This window comes from Apteryx mantelli, chromosome 3 (genome assembly GCF_036417845.1).
Source record: "Apteryx mantelli isolate bAptMan1 chromosome 3, bAptMan1.hap1, whole genome shotgun sequence".
Lineage (NCBI taxonomy): Eukaryota > Metazoa > Chordata > Aves > Apterygiformes > Apterygidae > Apteryx > Apteryx mantelli.
The window spans coordinates 137,431,862-137,456,213 of record NC_089980.1 but is presented as its reverse complement, the minus strand read 5'-3'; the positions used below and the strand labels follow the sequence as shown (position 1 = coordinate 137,456,213).

The 24,352-nt window shown below is 46.6% G+C and overlaps 1 protein-coding gene and 1 pseudogene across 1 annotated transcript in view; one reads left to right on the top strand and one right to left on the bottom strand.

The window, feature by feature from the left end:
• MSRA (methionine sulfoxide reductase A) overlaps positions 1 to 24,352 on the top strand; it is a 297,786-nt gene that overhangs the window by 7,689 nt on the left and 265,745 nt on the right. The gene's annotated exons all lie outside the window — the stretch shown is intronic.
• LOC136991587 (T-cell activation Rho GTPase-activating protein-like) lies at positions 1,417 to 9,043 on the bottom strand (annotated as a pseudogene).

Genomic DNA, 24,352 nt, shown 5'->3' with positions numbered 1-24,352 from the left:
TCCCTGCTCGTGCCTTCAAAGTGGTTGTGCAAGGACAGGTCCGGCTCTGAGAACCACCTCTGCATCCTGCTGATGTCATTTGTGAGATTACTCAGGGAAGGGGCAGAGACGCATTTTGGGTATGGTTTGTTGAGACTGCTGCTCCTGCCGTTGGGCTGCTCCGTCTCCAAGGTTGGGGTGCTGCCTTCAGCTCCCGCCTCTGGGCTGTTGCAGGCAGAACCGTTGTGCTGAGGAGCCCCTGGGTGTGCTGTGGGGAGAAGGAGCCTGTTAGGTGCTTTTTAGGTACTCTCTGAAGATACCAGGGGACTTTCCCTGTGCAACCACACACTTTGCCAAATACAACCTTCCTGCCAATGGGCTAGAGGAGAAGTTAAGGAGGCAGAGAGGGCAGTGTCCTGCGAGAGTGCAGTTCTAGGCCATAGTCAGCAGCTAGGGGAGAAGCAGAGATGTGCAGACGTTTACCATCTGGCATGGGTGTTGTTTTGTGAGTGTTGTCCTTCTGAGCTCCTGGAAAGCGTTCCAGGAGGCAAACACTTCAATACCATATTAAACCGTCTGCACCTCTCTGCATGGCCACAGTCTTCAGTCTTTATCACCATGTTGTCCCTGGTCATCACGCCTGCAGTTTTCTTGGTTTGGGCCTTACAATTTAACAAAACACTGTTCCATACTGTCGACGTTGCGGGTGCGATCCTGGAACTGTGGGGTTTGTGTTTGGATGGTAGCCTCTGTCAGGGCAGCTGGTGGGAGGACTGTGGGTTGTAGGAAGGGCAGGCTTTGAGCCGCCGCAGGATCGGTTCTGTAACTCGCTGCTTGGCTAAAGAGCCAGTTCTGTTCACAGCGTGTGAAACCTCTTCATATTCTTCCATGGAAGACGAGGCAGAGCTCCAGAGAGTCAAAGTCTGTCTGGGGTTTGTGAACCATTTGCTTACCCTTGGTTCAGAGAGGCTTTAAAAACAGTGGTTCACCCAGCACCCACACAGGCTTGTGGCTGGCTGTGTGCATGTGAGCTGGCTGCCCGCGTGGGGATTATACCACTTTCCCAAGAGGAGATGCCCTTTCCCCATGCATCTTCCTTTCTGCTCTTTTCAGACTATTGATTTAGAAAGTTGCCTCCTCTTGCAAATGTGGAGCCTTCAGCAGTTCCTCTGAGGTTTTCCCTCTTTGTCCTGGTGACACAGGCAATAAGGACTGACTGCTCTCACAGTTCAGAGAGAAGTGCAACCAGAGCACCTACCCAAGGTGGGTTTCCTTTCCCTGGAGTCAGAACTTGTCCTGGTGGAGAGGCACCTGGTAGCTGCAGGTACTGCTACCTGGCTAATGCCAGCAGAATAGCAGCACAGTCTCATTCTGAGTTTTGCAACTGGACGTGGTCCGTTGCGGGCATTGAAACACTTGTTGGGACAGAGAACCAAGCTAGTTCCCTTCAGAGTTAACCTGGTTCCCTTCATGGCTGCCTTTCCAAGGGAACTGCATGGCTGAGTCCCTGTGCTGCTTCCCAGGTGAGACGGGGGCATTCAGCCATGCAGAGGGAATGTGGACCAAGAAAGCAGGTGTTTTATCAAGTGCCTCCTTCTCCAGCCTTAGCTGTTACTGGTGGATGGGATAATTGCCCTTACTTTTGCTTGGCTCCTGCTCCCTGCTCGTGCCTTCAAAGCGTTTGTGCAAGGACAGGTCCGGCTCTGAGAACCACCTCTGCATCCTGCTGATGTCATTTGTGAGATTACTCAGGGAAGGGGCAGAGACGCATTTTGGGTATGGTTTGCTGAGACTGCTGCTCCTGCCGTTGGGCTGCTCCGTCTCCAAGGTTGGGGTGCTGCCTTCAGCTCCCGCCTCTGGGCTGCTGCAGGCAGAACCGTCGTGCTGAGGAGCCCCTGGGTGTGCTGTGGGGAGAAGGAGCCTGTTAGGTGCTTTTTAGGTACTCTCTGAAGGTACCAGGGGACTTTCCCTGTGCAACCACACACTTCACCAAATGCAACCTTCCTGCCGACGAGCTAGAGGAGAAGTTGAGGAGGCAGAGAGGGCAGTGTCCTACGAGAGTGCAGTTCTAGGCCATAGGCAGCAGCTAGGGGAGGAGCAGAGCTGTGCAGAAGTTTACCATCTGACATGGGTGTTGTTTTGTGAGTGTTGTCCTTCTGAGCTCCTGGAAAGCGTTCCAGGAGGCGAACGCTGCAATACCATATTAAACCCTCTGCACCTCTCTGCATGGCCACAGATGTCTTCCGATATGCAGTGAAAGAATGCAAAGCAGCAGCCCTGGCCGGGGACAATCATCAGTGCATCCCCCTACCTGTGGAGCTGTGTGTGTGCTCCGGTGACTCCTCGGCCGAGGGACTGAAGGGCAAGGCGATGTGCTCCCCAAATATTGCTCGGCAGTTGTCTATTAGGAATTTGACCAATGCTGTCACCTGCACACAGAAAACCACGGATTTAGAGATTTGCCTGTGCCGTTGCAGAGAGTGCCGGTGAGGGGCGCCCCCAGCGTTCAGAGGTGCTGCTTTGGTGAGCTTTTGCAAGGGCAGGGGTCTCTGCGGGCATGGCGCAGAGCTGCCCCCAAGGCGATAGCGAGGGGGTGAATTCAAGAGACCTTGTCATTGCGCTCCTTTTGCGCTTCCAGCGGGAGCCCGTTGTCCGTGCCGGGGCTCAGCAGGTTTGGCCCCACGCAGATGGCCAGGTTGCTGGCGTCCATCCTGCTGGTCTCCACATTTTCGCTGATGTGATGGAGCACAGCAAGCAAGCGCTGGAGCAAAAGGAGGTTTGCTCTGGGCAGGCTGTCAGCCACCCTGGGGAACACAAACCAAATGTGACGTTAATAATGCAGGGTGCAGGGGCCGCTCCTTCCTCCCTGGAGCCAGTGTGAGTTCCCTCCAAAATGGTGGGCCTGCTTCAAAGTCTTACTCTTTCAGCTGGTCAATTTTGTCCTGCTGGCTTGGCTTCTCCATCGCCTGCATCCACTTGTCATAGAGGTTTTCCAAGAGGAGTTTGGAGGGGAGGTTTCGCAGGAAGTCCTGCAAGGCCAAGGTACTCAGATGATGCTCTCAATGCTGCCAGTGAGCAGAGAGGGAGCGTGCGCGTGACTTGAGCTCACGAGCAGGCAGGCTGCTTTGAGCTCCCTGCTCCCAAAGGTGCTCCTGAGCACTGAGAGCGCAGGGGGCTGCACGAGAACATGCCAAGTGCAGTGGTGTGAGTGCAGGAGCAGCACCCAGCTCATATCTGAGCCTTTGGTGCAGCCCTCCATCTCAGTAGTCCTCAGTGAGGAGAGGAGGATGCTGAGGAGGAGGTGGAGGAAGTGGGTTTCCCATGGGCATGCAGGGAATCAGGGGCAGAACTGGGGGAACTGAAAACGCGGTGGAGAAGAAAAAAGCCCAAGTGTCCTGAGCCTGAACCACTGAGTTTGGCTTCAGTAGGGTTTTAGCTTTGAGTGCCACCAAGGTCAGTGGAGGCACTGACGGAGGCCCATGCAGATTAGCCATGTGCTCTGAGAGCTAAAAGTCAGAGGAATTCACCTTCAGCACCACTGCCAAGAGGTGCACAGGTTTGCTGTCCAGGTCAGCGTTCTCTCCCTGGTTCAGGACCTCCTTCAGCTCCTTGCGAGCCTTCTCGCTGGCCGCTATCCTGAAGATCCCCTCAGTGGCAGGCCCTTTCTCATACAATATAGCCAGGAGATCCTGCAGGAAGAAAGGGACAGTTTTGGTCTTGCAGGCACACTCTGCTTTGCTTGGGTTAGTAGCTCCTTCTTGTTCCACACAGATTGCACTGGCAGGAACCTGCTATTTCCTAATGCACCCTCTTTTTGCACTGGGGGATCCCCCTGACTTCAGTGGAGTCCTCAAGCCACCATGTTCGAATCCCCTCCTTCCCAAGCCAGCCTCAATGCCCGGCAGAGATTGCTTGCAAGAGAGCAAAGCCTCTCTGCTGGAAAAGCCAGCTCTGCGGGGAAACTGTCACAAGAGCATCTTCCACCCAACGATAACGTTCAGCTACTTGTCCTTGTCAGTCCTTGGCTGAACCCCTGGATGCTTCTGCTGCTGAAAGATTCCTTCAGATGACTTCTGTCACACCACAGACATGCACAAGGGCTGGGCATGCGGCCTCGCATGAGAAGCCAGGATGCCTCCGTCCCCAGGCTTGCTTACCTGCACTGGCTGGGGCAGGCCACCATCCTCCCCGCAGACCACTGCCAGAGGCTGGCCAAAGAGAGCCACCCTGGGGCCAGAGTCGAGCTGCCCTGGGCGGTCCCCGCTGGCAGAGGCTCCTCGCCGAGCAAATGGCCATGATATCAGTGGCCTTCTTGCCTTCGCTCCCTCTGCTGCAAGCAAAAGCAAAGCCAAACTCAGTGTAGAAGATGCGGCGGAGAGAGCCGGACGGTGCCGCTTGTGTGTGTGCGGCGCCCTGCGATGCAGGGTCTCCTCCAGCTTGTGCAGAGGCGCAGAGGTTTTGCACGGTGGCAGGCAACAAGCAGCGTGTCAGAAGGCAGCTGCTCCGTCTCTTTCTCAGACTCACCAGGCAAGTGGCCAAGGCCCTCTCGCATGTCGGAAGGGTCCGAGCGGGGGCATTTCTTGGCGTCAGCCTGCTGCGAGAAACGGGTGAAGGTCACAGAGGTGCCCCTCAGCAGCCGGGGCCACGAGGGAGTTGCTGCAGCGACGCAGGCATCTGCGCGAGGCTCCCGGGCAAAGCGGAGGGCGTCCAAGGCCTGCGGAGGAGAGGCCGGAGGTGCGGGCCCGACGCTGCCCCTCTGTGCCACGGGGGCTGTGGCAAAGGCTCCTGCGCAGCCAGCGCCCCCGAAGCGGCCCTGCAGCCCGCAGCCCCCGCACGGCTGGAGGCTGCTGCTTCGGTGCCCAGCAGCCCCAGCGCGGCACGAGGGCTCTGCCCGTGGCCGCGGGGACGGTGCGCCCTGCCGCGCTCTGCCTGGCACGAGGCATTTGCTGCCTTTGCCCGCCCCGGGGAGCCGCCCCAGGGGCTGAGCTAGCGCGCGTGCACAGGCAGCGCGGGCAGGGAAAGGGAGCCCTGCTCACCTCTGCCGAGATCAGCGTCTCCACGGTCGCCGCCGTCAGCGACACCTCCTAGGCGAGAGAGCAAAGAGGCGCCGTGAGGAACTGGCCAGCTTTGGGCGCCTTTGGGGAAGCCGAGGCGCTGTCGGGGCGCAGCGGGCGGCGTGAGGACACTTACGGGACCGCGGAAGCCGACGAGCTCGGTGAGGAGGCGCAGGGAGGGCAGTCGGGTGAGCCTGGCTCCCGGGGCTCCTGGGCTCTGCCTGTGCACAGGGAAGGGCACGCCAAGAGCTCTGTCAGCGCCAGCCCTCGCCGCTCTCTGCTGCCAGCCAGCCCCGCGCTGCCGAGGGACCCCCAAGCCCGAGAGCCTGCGGCAGCGCTGGCTGGGAGCAGCGCTCTGCGGCGCCCTGCCTCCTGCTGCCCACGGGCCTCCTCCTCGTGGGGATGGACGGCAGCGGCTCAGGGTGCCCGCGCCTGCCAGCGAGGAGCTGCGGTGGCAGCTCCTGGGCTCGCTGGTGACTGCGAGCACGAGGCTGAGCAAGTCCCGCCGCTGTGCCCAGGAGCTGCCCTGGGCGGCGGGTGCCCCTTTCCCCAGCGACGTTCCGGTGTTTCTGCGTGCAGCTCCACCTGGAGCACTCGCCCGCTCTCAGCCCTACGGCGGCACGTGGAGTTCCCCGGCAGAACTTACCGGAGCATCGTGTCCAGCCAGAGCTGCTTCACCTCCTGCGACCTGCAGCGCAAAGGAGAAGCGGCCTCAGCCCACGCTGCTGCTGCTGCTGCTCCTCCTCCATGGGACAGACCTGGCCCCAAACTGCTCTCGCCCCCGTGGGCAGAGTGCCAGGGCCAGGGCTGAGCCGTGTGGGGCAGGAGAGGGGCTCGCACAGGGCCCTGGGAGGTGTCGCCCAGACTCACCCAAAAGTGACCACACAGAGGTCGCTGGGCCAGACGAGGATGAGGGTGCGGCTGCACTTGAGGCCGAAGACCTCCTCCTCCTCCTCCTCAGGCCTGGTCGCAGCTGCCTCCTCGCTGCACAGCACCCAGAGCTCGCTGAGCCGCACGCGGTGCTGCAGGCGGAAAGTGGGGCCGCATCTGCCGGGAGGAAGAGCAGGGACTCATCTGTGGGTGTTCGCCGTGGGGGCAACCCCAGCTGTCCCCCATGGGAGAGCCATTTCCAGGGGCAGAGCCATGGGAATGGTGGCCCTGAGCCGCGGGCAGCAGCAATGAGCCTCCTTCGCAGCACACACGCAGAGGACTTTGGAGAAGTCAGTGTAGGGCAATGATAGCAGCGGGATGCTTGGTGAAGGCTTGCAGATGAGAAGGACAAGACCAGGAGCCTGTCCTGTTCTCCTTGCACCTCCCCTCATTAAAGACATGCTTTGTGCATTCATGGATCCCGCAGGATCCCTTGGGGCGAGGAATGTGCCTGGGGACGGGTGGTGGAGGCCGAGGCGGTGTCGGGGAGGAAGGAGGGCTGCGATGGCTGCTCTTACTTGAAGCTGGCGATGGCGACCGCGTGGGGGAAGAGCAGCAGGTGCCTGCGGCGCGTGCGCTGGTGCCGCGTCACCTGCGCACGGAGGGCGAGCAGGAGCTGGGGGCTGCTGCTGGCGACGAAGGCGCCGAGCGGCGGCGGGGGCCGGGAGGCTGCGCGGCCCCAGAGGCGGCGGCGGGCGCCAGGAGGCGCGGGGCCGGGGGCCCCGGGCTGTTCCCGCGTGCCGGCAGCGGGGCCGGCAGTGCCCCGGGCGCAGCAGCAGCTGGCCTGGCCCATGGCGCCGAGGCCGGGCGGACGGCTGCGGTGCGGCTGTGTCCCGCGCCGGGCAGCGCCGGGCGCTGAGCAGGCCTGCGAGAGGCTGGACGCGTGTCCCCGAGCCGGGCGGCGACGCTGGGCTGGGAGCCACCTCTGTCTGCACTGCTGCGCGCCGGCACAGTGCCGCGCTGGGGGACACGCGCTGCTGGCCGTGGCCGCGGTCGCCGTGGTGCCACTGTGGTGACACTGTGGCACATTGTGATGCGCCGGCCGGGAGGGGGGCAGCCCCGGGGGCGCGGGCCGGTGCTGCGGCAGCAAGGGGGAGTCTCCCGGCCTCCGTCGCCTCCGACACCACGGGATTTCCACGTGTGCAGTCTGGGACTGCAGCGGGTGGCCCAGGGCACCACTGCTCGCTCCTGTGAGGCTCTCTTTGCTCTCCAGCCCGGGAGGCTGAGTTTGGAAGGGACCTTTGGAGATCATCTAGTCCAAGCCCCCTGCTCAAGCAGGGTCACCCAGAGCAGGTTGCCCAGGTTTGTGTCCAGTCAGGTTTTGAATCTCTCCAAGGAAGGAGACTCCACAACCTCTCTGGGCAACCTGCTTCAGTGCTCAGTCACCCTCACAGTGAAGAAGTTTTTCCTCATGTTCAGACGGAGCTTCCTGTGTTTCAGTTTGTGCCTGTTGCCCCTCGTCCTGTCGCTGGGCACCACTGAGAAGAGTCTGGCCCCATGCTCTCTACACCCTCCCTTTTAGATACTTAGACACATTGATGAGATCCCTCCTGCCTTCAGCCTTCCCTTCTCCAGGCGAAATAGGCCCAGCCATGGGGTATATGAGCAATAAAATGCAAAACAGTTGATTTTTTTCCTTTAATGATTAAAAAAGTCTGTTAATCACAGGCAAATATAAAAATTATATACAGACATCAATATAATGTCACTATCGTATCCAAAATACAGGTTCTAGAGTGAGATTGTGCCTCAGAATGGAGTGCGCAAACTTCTCAATATAGGGATTCTCTTAAGGTTTGGAAGGGTTAATTTGTTTTAAGTTTTCCATGCCTTTATTCTCCTGATACAGTGTTTTAAGTAAAGAACTGATTAATTATCCATTTCTACCAAAGATTATATGGAATATGCATTAAAACATATGAGACGTGACTTCCCTAGGAGTACAACTTAGGAGCATGTTGAGTAACAACATCATATGTGCTATTGCATTTCTTAAATTTCAATTTACCTTTCTAATTCAGAAGCGTTAACTACTTAGGTCTTCGTTCTAAGAAACAGTCTTTGCATCAAATTCACTCAAGCCATCAAGTCCCGTAAATTATTAAATTTCATTACAGTTTCACAGGGTATGCTGAGATTCAAACCAGAAAGAATGTAAAATAGAGTACGTTTCTTTGCTAATGTACCTCGCTCCCAGTAATTGTTTATTATTTGAAGAGCAACTTCCGAAATCTGTGGTTACGATATCTTTATAGGTAGATGTGCAATGAATTTGCCTGAAATTGTGCCTATAAAACGTTAACGTGCCGTGGATTTTTCTCTTTCTCATTTTTGTTTGCCCTTTCTCAGTTTCCGCGGTATTTCTATCTGAACCTTAACCAGCTCCGTTTTCAAGCCGAATATATAACTCGAAATATTGTACTGTCGTTGCAAAAACCAGGAATTACTTTTGAACCGACCAACGTGCATTTGGGAAGGTGTCGCAAGGAGAAGCAAAGGTTGAGTCAACCGAAAGGGTTTTGCCGTCGTTCGTCCGCGCTCTTTGCTCTCGGCAGCTAGAAAACAAAACGAAAGCTGGCGTACGCACGCCGCGCGCGCGCTGCGTTAAAAGCGCACGAGAACCGTGTCCGCAGAGCTGCGCATCCAGCCGTCAAATGCTGCTCCCGGGGTAACGCTGCGCTGATGAAAACCCTGCGCTTCCTTATCGCTTCTAAGTACGTTGTAATATAAGGGGCTACGTCATTCATCAGTAAGCCCTCTCCGGCAAAAAAAAAAAAAAAAAGGGAAAAAAAGAGAGGAAAACCTCTCGTTTGAGTCCCCGGAGCTCCTCGTGGACTACTTAGCATGCTTCTCACAGCCGGCTGTGTGCACTGGCACGAAGCGGCGCTGCACAAAGCCGTGCCCCTCCGGACTGCGGCGGGCCTGATAACGGAGCGGGCTCTCCGCGGGGTTTTTCCCTGGCAACGTGGCGCGGGTTGCCGGGAAACTGAATTACTTAAGTGAGTAGAAACTTTACCCAACTGGCAGCCTCTTGAATGCAAATAAGGCTTGAAGGAGACTCCTATTACCGATACCGTCATTTCGCGCTCTGAAATTAAAAATGGATTCAAAGGTTCTTTATGCGGAGGATTAGGTGCGGATGCTGCTCCGAGGAATTATTCTGAACTGTGTAATAAAAGAGGATAATTATTTCTGGTAAAAGGTAGTAGCGTGGTGCATAATATTCAATAGCTTCTCGTTACTGTGGTTTTGAAAAAGGATGTAACATGTAAATACCCCAAATTTGCATTCTTAAATACACCTGTCAATTATGAGAATTAAACACAAGACTTGCACTTGCATAGGTTATTTTTTTCACTAGAAAATATTTTGTATTATTTTGCCTGGGATACATATGAAGCCGGAGATTTGACTCCTTTTGCTAGTAATTTCTATCCGTTTTATCTTTAGTGGGATTTTTGCGTGGATGGGGTTGACCTGACATTTAGGCGGTTTTGTGATTTCAACTCAGAAAATAAGATTGAGAGAAGTATCTCACTTTCTTCGCTTGCTCTGCACGCTGTAGCTTGAAACCCTTCGTGCTTAGCTGCTACAGATCTGTGGAGCCATTTGTATCTTCAGTTGTGTCTGTGCAGCTCGGTTGACCCGACTTTCTTCTTTTTCAATATGATAGTTGGCTGACTTCACTGTAGTCACACCGGCACAAAGCCAGCATAATATAAGGAAGGTGAAGTTGGTTTTATATATACGATGGACTGTTAGAGCCACTGAAATGCAAGCAGGCATTGCTAAAACCGTGCAATAAATCAGATTGTGCGCTGGATAGCACAGGTGCTTCTGCAAGCCGTTCATCTTATGACAAATGTCAAAAGACATGTAAACGGTCCAGGTGAACAGTGCGCTAAATATGCCTCTTTCTTCCGCTGGCTGCAAGGGGTGACTATCCCAGATGTCGGCGTGTGTCTTAGAGCCAGCTAAAGGGAGAGGACGCGAATCTTGCCTTTGCTGTCTCGGGCAACCCAGTAGTGCAGGATCTTTCATGGGCCCATTGACTTGTATTTGAATTACGTAGCTGTTTGCTGCTGGGTAAAGAGTTGGTGTTTCTGTCCCTGTGTTCCATTTGAAAGGGTTTTCCAGAAATTAACAGATTTGACTATTTAAAATGTTCTTTTAATTTTCATCCTATTAATTATTGCTCTTTTTATCTCTTTGTTTATTGTGCCTACACGGTCATTCAGCATATCTCTGTTTTCTATTATTTCCTTGATGAGAGGAGAGATAGACAGTGGTCATAGTCCTCATCCTCTGTTCTGTTAGTGAGTCAAGCTATTTTAAGCTCTTCTCAAAAAATAGGTCACTTTTCAAAAATATTTCATGATCATACTTTTCAACATGGTTGATCTGTGCTGTATATGGTATTCTTAAAGCAAAAGGTAACTGGGATGGAGACTCAAACTAGACACGATTGTGATTTGCATTATGGTCGCGTGAACAAGTTGGCTTGGTGTAAACCAGGTGTGGATTTATAGCCTAATAACTACTCCAGGTAACTGCCTGGGTGGGTGCCTTTGCTGTGCAGCAAATGCAGAGTAACTTAGCTGGGTTGTGTGAACCATTTTTCTCCTCTCTGGTTATTCCCAGAACAGCGCAACTAAACTTATTCAGGGAATAATGTTATTTAATGACCAGCCCTGTAGTTCATATTCAGCGTAAAGTCTTGAAAACGTCTGTTTGCCCAAGGAGTTAACCCGGTTGCCCTGAATCAAAGCTGTCTTTTTTTTTTTTACTCTTCTCATTAAATGCCAGTTCACAGAGTTATAATTTTATTCCTTCTTTTCTTTGGTTTTCTTGGTTAATGTTCATATACAACATTTGCAATAATAAAAGAATTTCCAAAGTTATGCTAAATGTGAGTGAAATTGTTTGCATATCTAATTGTAAAAATATGTAAAAAGTATTGTCAGAACCTTATTCTAACTATTGTGATATGATGAAGGAAAAAAAGGAAGTACAATATTAAAAAGCCTCACACTTTAATTGATTTGAAAGTAGGTAAGTGCAGAATAGACCTTGCATTAGTTTACTATAAAGCAGATTTAAGGTCGTTTGAATGTTTCAGTCATTAGTTTCTGTGTCATAGTCATTTTGTGTTTCTTTGATGCGTAACACTAACCTTGAATTTTTTTGGTTTAAAAAACTTATATGGTTTAATAAAAATTACAGAAAACTGAAGTTAAGGCAAGGTACATAATTGTAATTTAAAGGTATGCATTTGACAGGAACTTTTTGTTTTCTGTAATTTTTATTTAGAAATCTATTCATACTTTGTGAATGATGAATTGTTCAGCTTATAATTTGTGGTGTGAAAGGCACTGTTTTATCTTTGCATGCTAATGTTTTATTTATTATGTATAGACTTAGAGTGGTATGGTTACATCTGTATATTGCTCTCATTTTGATATTTGCAAATTTTTACGACACATATCAAACTTGCATTCAAATTTCTAGTACAATTAAAACAGTATACATAAATAAGTCCTTAGTTCAAAGAAGATAAAAACTCATGGAATATATAATGGTGTTTATTACGGTTTCTTGTTTATTGCTTCTAGTTCCTTCTTGATGCAGATATGCAAAATTGCACTTAATGGAATTTCATCCACTTGGGCGAGGAGTTTATTTGGTCCATAGTTTTGAAGATGAGATCTTATTTTCTATAGAGAAGGGTGGCCACTGTAGGTTATATCTGTATTTTTACTTGAGTCTGGGCTTGATTTTTCAGGAATTTGAGTTTCCAGAAGTCACAGAGGGTATTTCAGGAACTACCCAAATTTCAGGAATGGCTGAGAAGCAGAACTCTAATGGGTACTAATTTTTTTGGTTGATGAGAGACAGAAAGCTCCCATCTTGAGGATGCAAGCACTGGTCAGAAATTTGTTGTCTGAGACACCAGCTGATAAGCAGCAATCAGCACAATAAAGCTGGCATGACACTGCTTCTAGGAAGAACCCTGTAGGTCATTTCAGTGTTCATCCTTCTCCTTCACCCTTCCTGGAACCCAGGGAGAGAGGTCGAAGTATCATGCAAAGGATGCTCGTTCCATTAGACAACACAAGTGGTCAGACATGGCAAGCGTGAAGATTAGCAACAAAGCATGCCACATCCTGGACTATTGCCATCCTGCAATGTCAGACTTTTCCCACTATCCGTAGCTGTCCTTGGGTAGGAGAAATGTTTCAGTATTGCAAGAGATGCTTTCAAAAAGGAAGCACAGAGTGGTTCTCCTTAGTGACTGTACTGGCCTGTCTACTTTTCTTGAACATCCAAGGCATAATCCCGAAGGTGGTGTGACAGAATGTTCCCTTTCTCCAGATCTCTTTGTATTTGACATTTCCCGTTCATCTTATCTTTTCCTACTTATGGGCTCAGAAGTGCACTTCCTGGTTCATCAAACATTCAAAGCCTGAACATTTCTGCCTGGAAGCTAGTTGTACATCTGCGGCCAATTCAGTCCATGCACAGTCCACTCCCAAAGCAGGAGCAGGAGCAGCAGTAGAGGAGGACAGTCACTGATTAGCTCGCAGGCTGGATCAGGGATGGGAAGGATGACTTCTGGCCTCCCTTTTGGATAGCAAAACAGAATGCAGAGACAGGGACTGGTGCCTGCTTTATTTGGAGTGTAGGATCATAGGATAATAGGTTGGAAGGGACCTCAGGAGATCATTGACTCATGAGAGCAGTAGATTGGCAACTGATCTTCTAGTTTCTTAGAGGATAGATTACAGACAGAAGGATGTACCAGGTTAGACTGGAGGCAGTCTCCCCCGCAGCTTTCCAAAACTTCTTGCCCTTATTAGAAAAATCTGCTCACCGGTCATCAGATATGAAAATGCTCAGGTGGGAGGATACAGGAGAACTTCTCAGGAGTGTGGTCTTTGACCAATATAGCCAGGTTATGGGATTAAAGCACCGTCAGCAGTGTAGCATGCCCCTCTACAAAGCAGGTGTATTACAAATGTAACTGGAACAAGCCCCTCTTTCTCTCTGATAGTCTAACCAGTAAGTTGTAGAACTGGCATTTCTAGGTCTGATTCCAGGACCTGGCTTTTTTTCACAGACTCCTGAACACTTACCTTCGTTTTGTCTTCCTTTCTTTAAGAACTTTTATCCAAATGATTCTCCTAGGAGTCATGTCAAGGCACTCGGCTTAGCCTGATGATTTAGGTAAAAAGATACAAAACGTGGCCTTGATGTGAAGAAGCCTATGTGGGTAAGGTTCAGCCGACTTTGTATTGCGTTGTATCTCTCCAGACCTTAGAAATGTTTGTTAATTATCATCTCAGACTCATTGCTGAGAGATGTCAAGCCATCCAGGTGAGTGGAGTGCAGCTGTACTAGCAGACCAGAAGCCAGTGGATCACTGACTGTCTCCTAGAAGAGTGGTGACAGGCCAAAGAAGATTTGTGGACTCAGGTGTGGGCACTGACACAGCAAGTGTGAACTAGCCCAAAGGGAGGTGGCAACAGGCTGAGATACCCTCAAGATTTGTCAGTGCAGGAAATGAGAGAGAGACAAGCAGCCTCCATACTGTTGAGTGCGCCTGCTGATGTTCTTTGCGACGCTTGGGGATAAAGGCTGTGTCTCATGGCGTTGCGTATGTATGTAAGGGTGATCTCTGTGGTGGACCTCCTTGTCCCTGATTGTTGATAGTCAGTAGTGTTTGGACTGCAGAGGGTGATGTTACCTGCTAGGCAAGAAGATGAGAGCCCATAAGATTGTTTGTAGCTATTGTGTGCAGGCGTTGTAGTTCGATTCCCAGGATAAACACTGAAGGTGGTCCATCATAACTTTTTCATAAAATTAAATGTCAACTGTTCTCACAAACTAAAGACACCACAACCTGGAGGCAGCACTGGATTCTTACTTCTTAAATGTGGCTTATAGTTAGTTCAGAAAATTGGATTACAACTGTTACAATTATCCAGAAAGTATTTGACTATGAATTAAATAAAGGCAACACAGAGGAAAATATTTGAAGAAAAAATCTGTAATCATTGTCTTTTTCTCAAAGAGTTGTGTTTACATTTTAAAAAAGGACAAAGTATTAAGTGCTGGAATCCGTAGATGCTTTTCTGATAAGATTTAGCAAACTGCAATAAGAATTCTCCTAGGATTATCAGAAGCAAAGTAACTGCACCAGAGGTAACATTGTAAGATACAGAGTCTGTGGGGGCTATTTATATTGCTTCCTTTCTTTCATGTATATCCTTCCTTAAGGAATCTCCTTCTTACCCAGGTAGGGATGTATGAATCTACTTTTGCATTTGTCAAGGTTGACCTGATGTGTGATGCAAGGAGCAGAACTGAAATTTCATCTTAAAGAGGTTGCACTGAAACAACTTTCAATAAATTAACCTGCTCAGAGTAGTAATGCTTAATTTGAGTAGTATCTTCTGCTATGGAGCTATGAGGAGGCAGTTAAAATACAGTGAAACGAAGTTATAAAAACAAAAGAACATATTTTAAACGTAGGCAGAGTTTTGTTTAGATGACAGGTTGCATCTTATATAAACAATAAACATAAGAACAGATGATAGTACGTTTTTAATTTAGCTGGCCTATATCAGCTCACAGTGTCAAAAAAACTTATCATCTGGTCTGTGAGTTCTGTAAAGACAAGGTTTCAGATGGCCGTGCAGGACGGTCGATGCTGTGGCATTTCCCTTCTGGCCTTTGTCTGGCTGCCTCCGTGTAAGTAGATTCTTTGCTGGTTCCTCTTGAAGTGGAGTCATGAAGGGAAAGAAAACCCCTCTCATAAAAATGTATGTTTACCTATGAGTAAAATGTTCATTTTCTCACAATTGAGAATTCGGTTGCTTTATGTATGCATCCACCGATATCACCCAAGCAGTTTCCAAAATGGAAATTGAGCTATTAAACGATTAGAACAATTAAATGAGGTATAATTGTGTTTCATCCACATACTTTTTTTCTTTTTTGCAATTATAATCAGCTTGTTGATTATACCCTACACTGTATTCAGAAATGACCTGACTTAAGTAGCTTCATAAAAGTTGATAAAAATGGGATTGAGGACAGAAGACTGAAGAAAGTTACATTTCTGAACTCTCAGTGTTGATCTCCAATTGTAGATCCTCATCATTTTTAATGCTAGTTAGTTCCATCATGAGGAGCTGAAATGTTCTTCTAGTCAGCCTAATACTCCTAAAATTTCAGGAAGTCATGGTTGCCAGTGTTGAAAAAATCATTAGAAACTAGAGAAGTCTAGAGAGATTAAAATTATCTCCTGATCTTGCTTTCTAATCAGTTGGAAATGCTATACGATCATTTTTGGTGTGATTTTTATACTAGAATTAGAATTCATATGGAAACTTCTCGTGATAAAAGCATTAAGCAACTGCTGTAGATGAAGAGTTGCAGTTTCCAAAGTTACTACCCAAAAAGAGAATATGAAAGAGAAGAAATTAGCAAGAAAACCAAATGTAGAGGGTGGTTTCTTATGCAGAATGTACTAATATGTCTTTATATGAAGAAGAAAAATATTAATAAGGTGACCCAGAGAGATGTTTATGGTTGATTCTTCTTCCAGATCTTAATTTCAGAGTTTAGCTAGTGGTAATCTTTTCTCTTCCTTCCGAGAGATTCTGCGACATTATGAGCCCTCTCTTATTTTTTGCTATTTCTCCCTTAAATCCATTCATAAGTTCAGCAATTTGAGTATAATTGCTCTGGAGCATAGCTACAACTTCTGTATCTTATCAGTAGGATTAACTGAACATCTATTTTTCATTTTTCCTTCTTCTGAAGTTAAGCATTTCTTCTGAAAAGTGTCTTTTGATGTTGTTGGCAAGTGAATTTGATTCCTGGTTAAAACAGTGTGTTGAGCAGTGGATGGACTTGGGGTAGCGCTTTATACCTTGTTTCTTGCTTTTGAGTGGGTTAATGCATATGTTTTCTTATCAAGTTGTCTACATTTCTTGCTATTTGATTTAATTTTGTTCCTTGTGCAACTCCTTGTCATCAGTTTGCTTCTCAAAGTACCTGAAGGATGTTCTCTTTTGCAGGAGAAAAAAGTAAAGCCAGATTCAGACTTTAATACCGGGTACCCAGCACGGGCATTACAGGCTATTTTTATATCAATAGATTGAAGTGTGTCAGGGCCTAAGTTTGTAGATGTAGATGACTCAAGTCATCTCTACTGTTAAATAGTTAGGGTGGTCCTTGGTCCACCTTTGCCCCATGTCAACTCATACTCTCCTCTGAAATTTGGAGACGTGGTTCAGGAGCTCACACGAGCCAGGGAGTGTTCCCAGTAGGCAGTTTGATGCGGCCGTCCTTTTTTGAGGTGTAAGAGAGCATGGCTTGGCTATGGCTGGACTCTGGACTCGGGTTCAGAGGATGGGACCTGCGGTCAAGAAGTAGGCATCAGCGCAACTTAGGTGTTTCCAGTATTTGGTGAGGCGGAAGTGCGGACTTTCGGAATTGCTCTCTAGCATTTAAATGACTGAATTTCTGCTTAAGGCCTCATTAAGGAGTCATCCTTGCGTTGAGCATTTCACACATCAGTTAAGACCTACTAAGTATTTTAATTTAATTTACCACAATTAAGAGCAGGATTTTTGAATGGGAGAGAAAAAAACAGATCATCAAATATGTATCTTACATGTGTGGATATATGTGTGCAGACAGTAGTAGGTACTACTGTTGTAAAAATAAATCATTCTAGTTTTATTAAATATAATGCAAATTTAAAAGTGGAAAATGAGAAGTATAAATAAAAAATTACTCTCTCTTGGCTGGTGACTGAATGCAAATGAGGAATTCTGAGATACTAATCTATGCAGAACTATTTAAAACATTTAATTTGGGAAAATCTAATTGTTTAAGAGGATGTTGAACACAAAATAAATCGCCTGATACCTAAATTTTACAGCAAAGCCCTTGCTTAGTGTACAGCAAAGAATATGTTCTTATTCCTCACGCATGGGCTGACAAGTATGAGAGGGTTACCTGACCATATTTTAGATAAATTCTCTTTGTTAGTAATTTGATTTTTCAGAGCATCCTTTTTCATAATCACTATCTATCCACTTCATTACGAGTCTGTTTTCAATGTATCCAGGTTAACTATAAGTAGATTCCATTATAAATAACTGCTGCTACCTGAAGTGCTATGCATATATTTCTCCTGCTGCATGCTGTAATAGTTTTTCTAAATGACAGTCACAAATGTCTGTGAAGCTGAGTTACTAACATTTTGATTTTTGTAAGTATCTGTTTTTCTCCTGAGAGCGGAAAGGAAATTAGAAGCTGTTACAGGTACAAATGGTTTTTAAACTTGCACGTAGCACTTACATATATAATGCATGCATCTAAAGTGTTCTGTGTGGCACTGGGCAAAGAGAAGGGGAAAACATTTTAACCTACGGATGCAAAATCTGTTTGATAGACTCAGAAGAAAGCTGGCCCTCAAAAGGCTCAAGAAGAAGAGATTTGGTGAAGACTTGAGACTGACCTGGGTGCTTTGCAGTTTCGAACTGGGGTGCCCCCCAGAAGATGATGAGTTGTTGAAGTACGTTCCCACAGTGAATTATTTAGGAAATTGTGAATTACTTCCCAAAGGTTTTGGGCTTGCAGTTTGTCTGCCTGGCAAAGATGGAGAACTCCACTCGGCAGTGTCACGGTACGCCAGCCCTGAAACCACTGCACTGCACCGCAGCTCGGGCACGCGCTCAGATTTGCTGCTTCGACTTTCAGCCGGACTTTAACTGGCCCCATCCATTTCTGCAGCGTGGCGTGACTGTTCCCACCTCCCACGAAAAGGCCACAACCAGGCACACCTGACGTTGTCAAAATGATGAATGAGAGATCAACGTGGTAAGTGGTCAGCTGCCAAGGCAAAGACCGTCTGTCCTCTAGCAAAGTGAACTGGGTGCATCCACAACTGTGCAAAGCTAGCTGTGCTGGGCAGTCCCTGCTGGCGAGATCTCGTCAACCCGACGATCAGTCACCCTGGGACTCTTGAAGACCTCATGTGGACTCCAGAGGTCCATGCATACGTAGTCCTTCAGATTGTTCATATGTTGGTAGGCCTTTTTTTTGGGGTTTTCTTTTATGATTTTTCCATTTTTCCATTTTTGTGTTTGAATCTCCACTTACTTCAGCTGTTGATATCTTCTTTTGCCTTTTCTGTATTAGAAATATTTCTTTCTCTAAAATCTTTCCAAGCATACTTCTCTCAGTATTCCTTATCCTTTTATATTAGTCTCTCAGTTATAGCTACATTCACTTATTTATGGATTCTTACAGCTACACCAGCATTTGGGTGTTTAATAATAAATGAAAAGCAGAAAATAGGAGATTCATTAGGTAATTCGTTGTTGTCGTCTCCCAGTAAGAATGGACCAGGTAAAAGGAGCTTTTTCATGTCACATAATGTACTCTCACCCATTTATAGTAAATCAACAAAACATCTGGCTCCAAAAGTAGGCTCTTAAAAACACTCTGGCACGCTCTCAGAGGAGCCGGTTTCACACACGTCTGCTGCGGATGCCGAGAACTGGGAAGAGCAGTGTGATCGGTGAAAGGCTAATCGAGTTAGCCCTGACAAACATGCCAGTTGGAATGGGATTCCTTAAGAATAAAATGTTTTGGGGACTATCACGCACATGCTGCCTATGAGCAGTAGTCTAATAATGAGATGTTCGGAATGAAGTATTACATTGTTTTCATTGATTCATAACATTTAGGAGTTCCGTCAAGGAAGACAAAGGAAAATGAGAGATATGGCAGAGCTTTAAAGTCCTTCAAAAGTATCTCTTTGGAGTTAGAGTATCTTAATGAGTTTTCCAATGGATAAAGGCCCTCTGGCGTATACAGATATTTGTTAGTATTTTTAATTTACATATCTGTACTCCGGCATGCATTTACTGTGTTGCATGTGAAAATGCGGCTTGTAAATGGTTTTGCATTTTGCACATCCTTGTCTCGCTGCGGTTGTTCTCATAAAACTTGCCCCCTTAGCCTGGGAGATTTGCCTTCACCGCAAGCAAAGTGAAGCGGCTGTAGTTGCACGCGGAAGGAAAGCTGGCCTTGTGGTTGAGTTGGGTATTGAAGTTCCAGTAGTTACAGCTCAAGCAAACCAACTGCTGCTTCTGTGCATGGATTTTCCATCCGTGAGGTGGGAGACCCTGCTTGTTTGGCAGGTTTGCTGCTTCAGGTATGCAGACATACCATTTTTTGAGACACGAGTGTACTTCAGTGATGAGCGAGATGGAAAAATATATAAATAAAGGGGTTTCAAGAAAGAGCAGAATGAGGAGAGATCAGGATGCTTTTAGAGGGAGAATTTTGAGTGAACAAATTGTATGGGGACGAGATGAAATATGTGAAAGATAGAAAAAAAAGAATTTGTAATAGACTAATTGAGTGATGACCCAGGCAGAGATAAATATGTAAATTGGTTTTTTTCTTTGCAATTCATAGAAGAAAAGATCAAATTGATTTCTAAGATATGGTGAAAGAATAAATTTATGGATTTTCCGGTGACCACCTGGATATACATGCTGTCGAAGGGCAGAGCTGCATGTTGTTCTCTAATGGTAAGCCTGACAACCCTGAAGGTAGGCAAGTTTGGAACAGAGGTGGAGAGGAAGGTATTTGGAAAGAAAGACAAGAAATTCAATTTTGTGCATTTTAAGAGAACAGCATCAAAGGAACTATCAGGAAGATAGCTGGAGATCTGAACATATTCAAGGGAAAAGTTTTGGAGGCAAAAGTAGTTTTCAGAGTTGCTAATATACAGCCTTGATGTCATGAGAGCGGGTCAAGTTATCAGAGGTTTGGATAAATTGCAAGGAATGATGAGGAAAGGACTGACCATCAAACTGGGGGGAACCTGGATCGGAAAAAGGAGAAAAGCAAATTGGAGAAGCTAATGGGGGAGCAAGGTGCAAAACAGGACCAGAAGGTAAAAGGAGATCCCGAAAGCTCAGGGCGGGGAGGAAGTTTTGTATTTGCTCCCCGTCAGCAGGATATCGGACTAAGCGGAACGTTAGATTGATCCGGGCTGGAAACTTACTTCTGAGAAGGAAATTGTTTGTGTTGAAAGATTTTGACAGCTCAAAGAGGAGGAAGATGCATGTTGCAGGATGTCACGGAGGGCGGTGAAAGCAATTTCAGCGGAGGGGAGCAGCATTGCAATTGCAGAGTATTTAAGAGAAGCGAGAGGGAATTAGGACAGTTACAGTAAACTACAGGTTTGAAAAAATTGCTTGAAGACAGGAAGAGGGTAGTCATTTGTGCAAATTAGATCCATTATGTTTGGAACAGCATATATTGAGATATAAAATAAGGCTGTGCATGATACCAGCAAGGCTCTCTTTCAGCAAAGCATTTGGCTGCTAGGGAATATATTTGCTTTTCCTGCTTTGCTTTCAGTAAGAATAATGAAGGAATAATTACAATTGTTCATCTCTATTGGAATTGCATATTTTTTTTGGAAGGGATGTGAAATACTACGTGGTCAATATATATAGTTTTTGGAAAAAGACTAATTAAAAAATGAGTTCCTAATGGCGACTCTGCTGTAGCATAACCTTTCAAAGATAATTGAACTGGTAGTAATCCATATGGGATCTTTTTGTTCCCACGTGGATGCCTGGTGGTCTTTTCGTAAAGGGGAACCAGCTTATTAGAGTTTTCTGCCAAATGCACAAAAGGAAGAAATAGAAAAATTATACACAGATGTATTTTTTTTCCAGCTTGGCCTGTCATAATGATGCTAGGTGTTAACTGAAATGGGGGGCTGTGCAGCATTTTGAGACATAAATGTGATTTTAAAGTTAACGGTGTTCCTTCCCGAGTTGGGAAACTCTTTGGAAGAACATGGATAGTTGTATTTTTAATATTCTTATCACATCCAGTCATTGAAAATAGGGCTGGGGAACCGTGGGCGGACGCCTTATTTATCCACCTGTCTGAAGGTAGGCTCAATTACACCTAATTCCTGGCAGATGTTCGTTTAACCTATTTTTAAAAAGTTGCAATAAATTTACACTTTTCTATCACAGTATGTAGCAGTTCTCTCTTTTTTCCTGAGGCTTAAACTAAAATCTTCACTGCTTTGCTTTCGCTGCTTTGGTTTCGTGTCCTGTTCGCCGTAGGTATGCAGAGCAGTTTATAGTCTCCCTTTTAGCACCTTATTTTTAGGTATTTGGAGGCTGCTGGCAATTCTCTTGTCAGCCTTCAGTTCTCTCGATTAAATAAGCGCAGTGTAGGATTTAGCACTGGTTTTAGACTCTAAATTTAGATAACTGCCTATAGGTAGCTAAATGTGCTCTGGATGTGTGAGCTCCTATTATATTCAGTGGTGGTATAGGCACCCAGTCAGTGGAGCCTAGAGAAAGGGAAACGATTAAAAATTACTGATAAATTGATTAAGAAATGTTGATCCAGCACCTGGATTATCTTATTTGGTATATCACAGGCATATATTTTATGCAAAGATGCGGTGTGTCAGATACAAGTCAAATGACTTGCAAACTCGCTACTCAGTCCCGTGCAGCCGTCTTGGCCGTCATTAATCTTCTCTCCGAACACAAATGCGGATCTTTAAGTAACATTTAAAACCCAGGACTTTCTTAACCTGAGCAACAAAGCTTGCTCCAGTGTTCAGGGAGAAAATTTTTCCTCCTTTTTAAGCCATGTGAACGTTATCCTTGAATTAAAACTTGGGGAATATCGTACGACTGAAGTCCCAAATAACAACAGAGTCTCAAAACAACTGGGAATCTGTATTGAACCTCATGATGATGAAAAAAAGTAGTATCCATGAACTTACTAAGTTTGTGCATTTAGGGAAGTATATTTTCTGCATAATTTATTGTGTTCATTAATGTAAATGCGTAGTATTAAAAAAGTTGGCATGTTGCCACGGCAAGCAACTTATAGGTAAAAGAAAGGGTTTTCCTATAATTCTACACATATGAATTCTTGTGATTTAGCGTGTCTTGGATGAAGTCCCAAATATTACTTGGTATGCTTTAAGTCTCGCAAAGTATCAAGAAATCTTCCGCTGAAATGCACTGTTAACGCTGAGCAGTTCCTCCTGCGAGTGCCACGACACGGACTTTCGCTTTGGAATTAACAGCCGACATCTCGGGCTTCTACAGATGTGCGGAGTTTGCTAAACATTTTTGGGATATTAGCTAGCGGGCTTCAGATTTAGTATTTCTTTTAAGCTGATTCTTAACAGTGGTGCGATTTATAAGCACTAGCAGTTTTCAGACTGGAGTTTCCAAAGTTAAAATGTGCCAGACTTTGGAATGCGATCTTAATTCAAATCTATACGTCTCCTACTGCCGGCATCCTCCCATGCTGCTGAAGAGTAGAGAAGGAAAACCGAACATTATTTTAAGGAGTATTTGGTACTTATTAAGCTTATACGTCCGCCCTCCTTCCAGAGCTTCTTGATTTACTGCAGGTTGCTCATGTGTCGCATGCAGACATTTTTAGAGAACAGATTTCTTATCGCTGCGAGCAGCGAATGGCTTCCAGTGCTCCACGATCAGGGAGTTAAAAACGTTATATCCCTTGTAAAAGGTAGGAAACCATGAAATCCATAAGCCGCTTTGGCAGCCGACGCGGCTGTTGGTGCCAAGATTTGGTTACTGACCCACAGCTTCCTGTTTTTAAATATATTAATTGATTCGCAAAGAGCATCTTTTGGAAACAAGAACTCAGACAGCCTGGCACAGGCTGGAGCTCCGCCAAGACTGCTCGGGAAGGTTGCCATGCTGGGAGCGAGCGCGCGAGCGGGAGCGAGCGAGCGGAGGAAAGAAAAAAAGGCAAGACTTGGCACGGCTCAGTCAAATCAGCTTCTTTTGTCTGCTTTCTCGGCTTGAGCTTCGGGAAAGAAAACCGTCCTGGGGTACAGAAAAACTCAGAACTTTTTGGTTTTCAAACTTCGATAGCTTTTGAAGTCTCTTGGGCTGTTTGAGAGTGGCGCTGCGTTAAATGATGCTCGGTTGCCAGTGATAAGAGAAATAAAAAGACTTCTTTAAGGAAGCCTCCACAATAACAGTTTGTACATATGGGAAATGCGACACTTGATTTTTGTATGTCTGATTAAACTGTGAGGGAGCCGAGTAACTTGGAAGATTGCAGAGGGAATACCTAAATAAAAGGGAGAATTTTCGTTTTTTGCAACCAAAAAAAAGTTTTCATCGACACGAATATGCTTTAAAACCAAACCTGACCTCCTTCGGAATATGTTCAGAACGGGAATTTCAGCGTTTCTCTCATATAAGTGACAGATATGAACTTTTAATGGAACATCCTTAAAGATTTCATCTGACCCAGCAATGAAGTAAGAGTAGAGAGAAAGTTGTGACATCCTAATACAAAAGTAAGTATGTTCTTAAAGCAACAATATTTATTTTTGCTGCTTCTTGCTGTCCTAACTCCATCTCCCAGCTCTTAGTGACAACACTGAAGACCAGCAGGGCAAGCCGAAGACACCCAGACTACGCCTGAAGGGCAAAAAAGGAAGTGAGAGCGTGCTCATTTTGCTACTGCTCGAAAACATTTCTTTCACTGTCTCTTACTGGACAGCATATGAAATTGCTGGATTTTCTACCTCCAGGGGAGATGAGAGAAGGAGAAATATTGACTTCTGCTAAGTAGAGAGTGTTCGAAGACGACAGAGCTGGACTCGAACTGATGACACTGGATATAGAAACTTCGATTTGTAGTTGCAGTACCTGTTTGCTGTAAATTGGGAGAAAGCCTGCTCTTTTCGCCTGCACGGATTAAAAAAATCCGTGATGGCCGACGCGTGGATGTCTTGCGATTTCAATAAAATTCAGGACCTAAAAATCCATTGTTTGTTTTCTCCAAGGGTGCCTGGATTTTCGGTGAGACAGGTGCCTTATTTCCGATTTCACGGGAACAAATGCTAGCATACTGCCTATTAGGCCTGGATGTGGTTGGATTATACTACTTCTGCTTTGACAATCTGCACTGGTATTTCAGAGGGTAACTGTAAAGCATAGATTGTTATGGATCGTCTTCACTTATAGTAAGTATTATACTATCCTTAAGGAATAGATTGCTCAGCTTGTAAGATCTGTGATTTCTGGCATGCTGCAGAAGCACATTTCCCTCATTCCTGTATGCTGAAGGGAAGTAAGAAACAAAACCCCGATGAAAGCATTTTAGCAGCAACGTGTTTTTCTTTTAAATGTACATCATGGGATTGTGAACACCAGGCTGCTAGAAATAACTGGCCTTTTTGGTCTGTAGAAGAACTTGGATTGCTTAATATTTCATTAACTTGGTTTCACAGCCAGATGTGTCAGATTTTTACT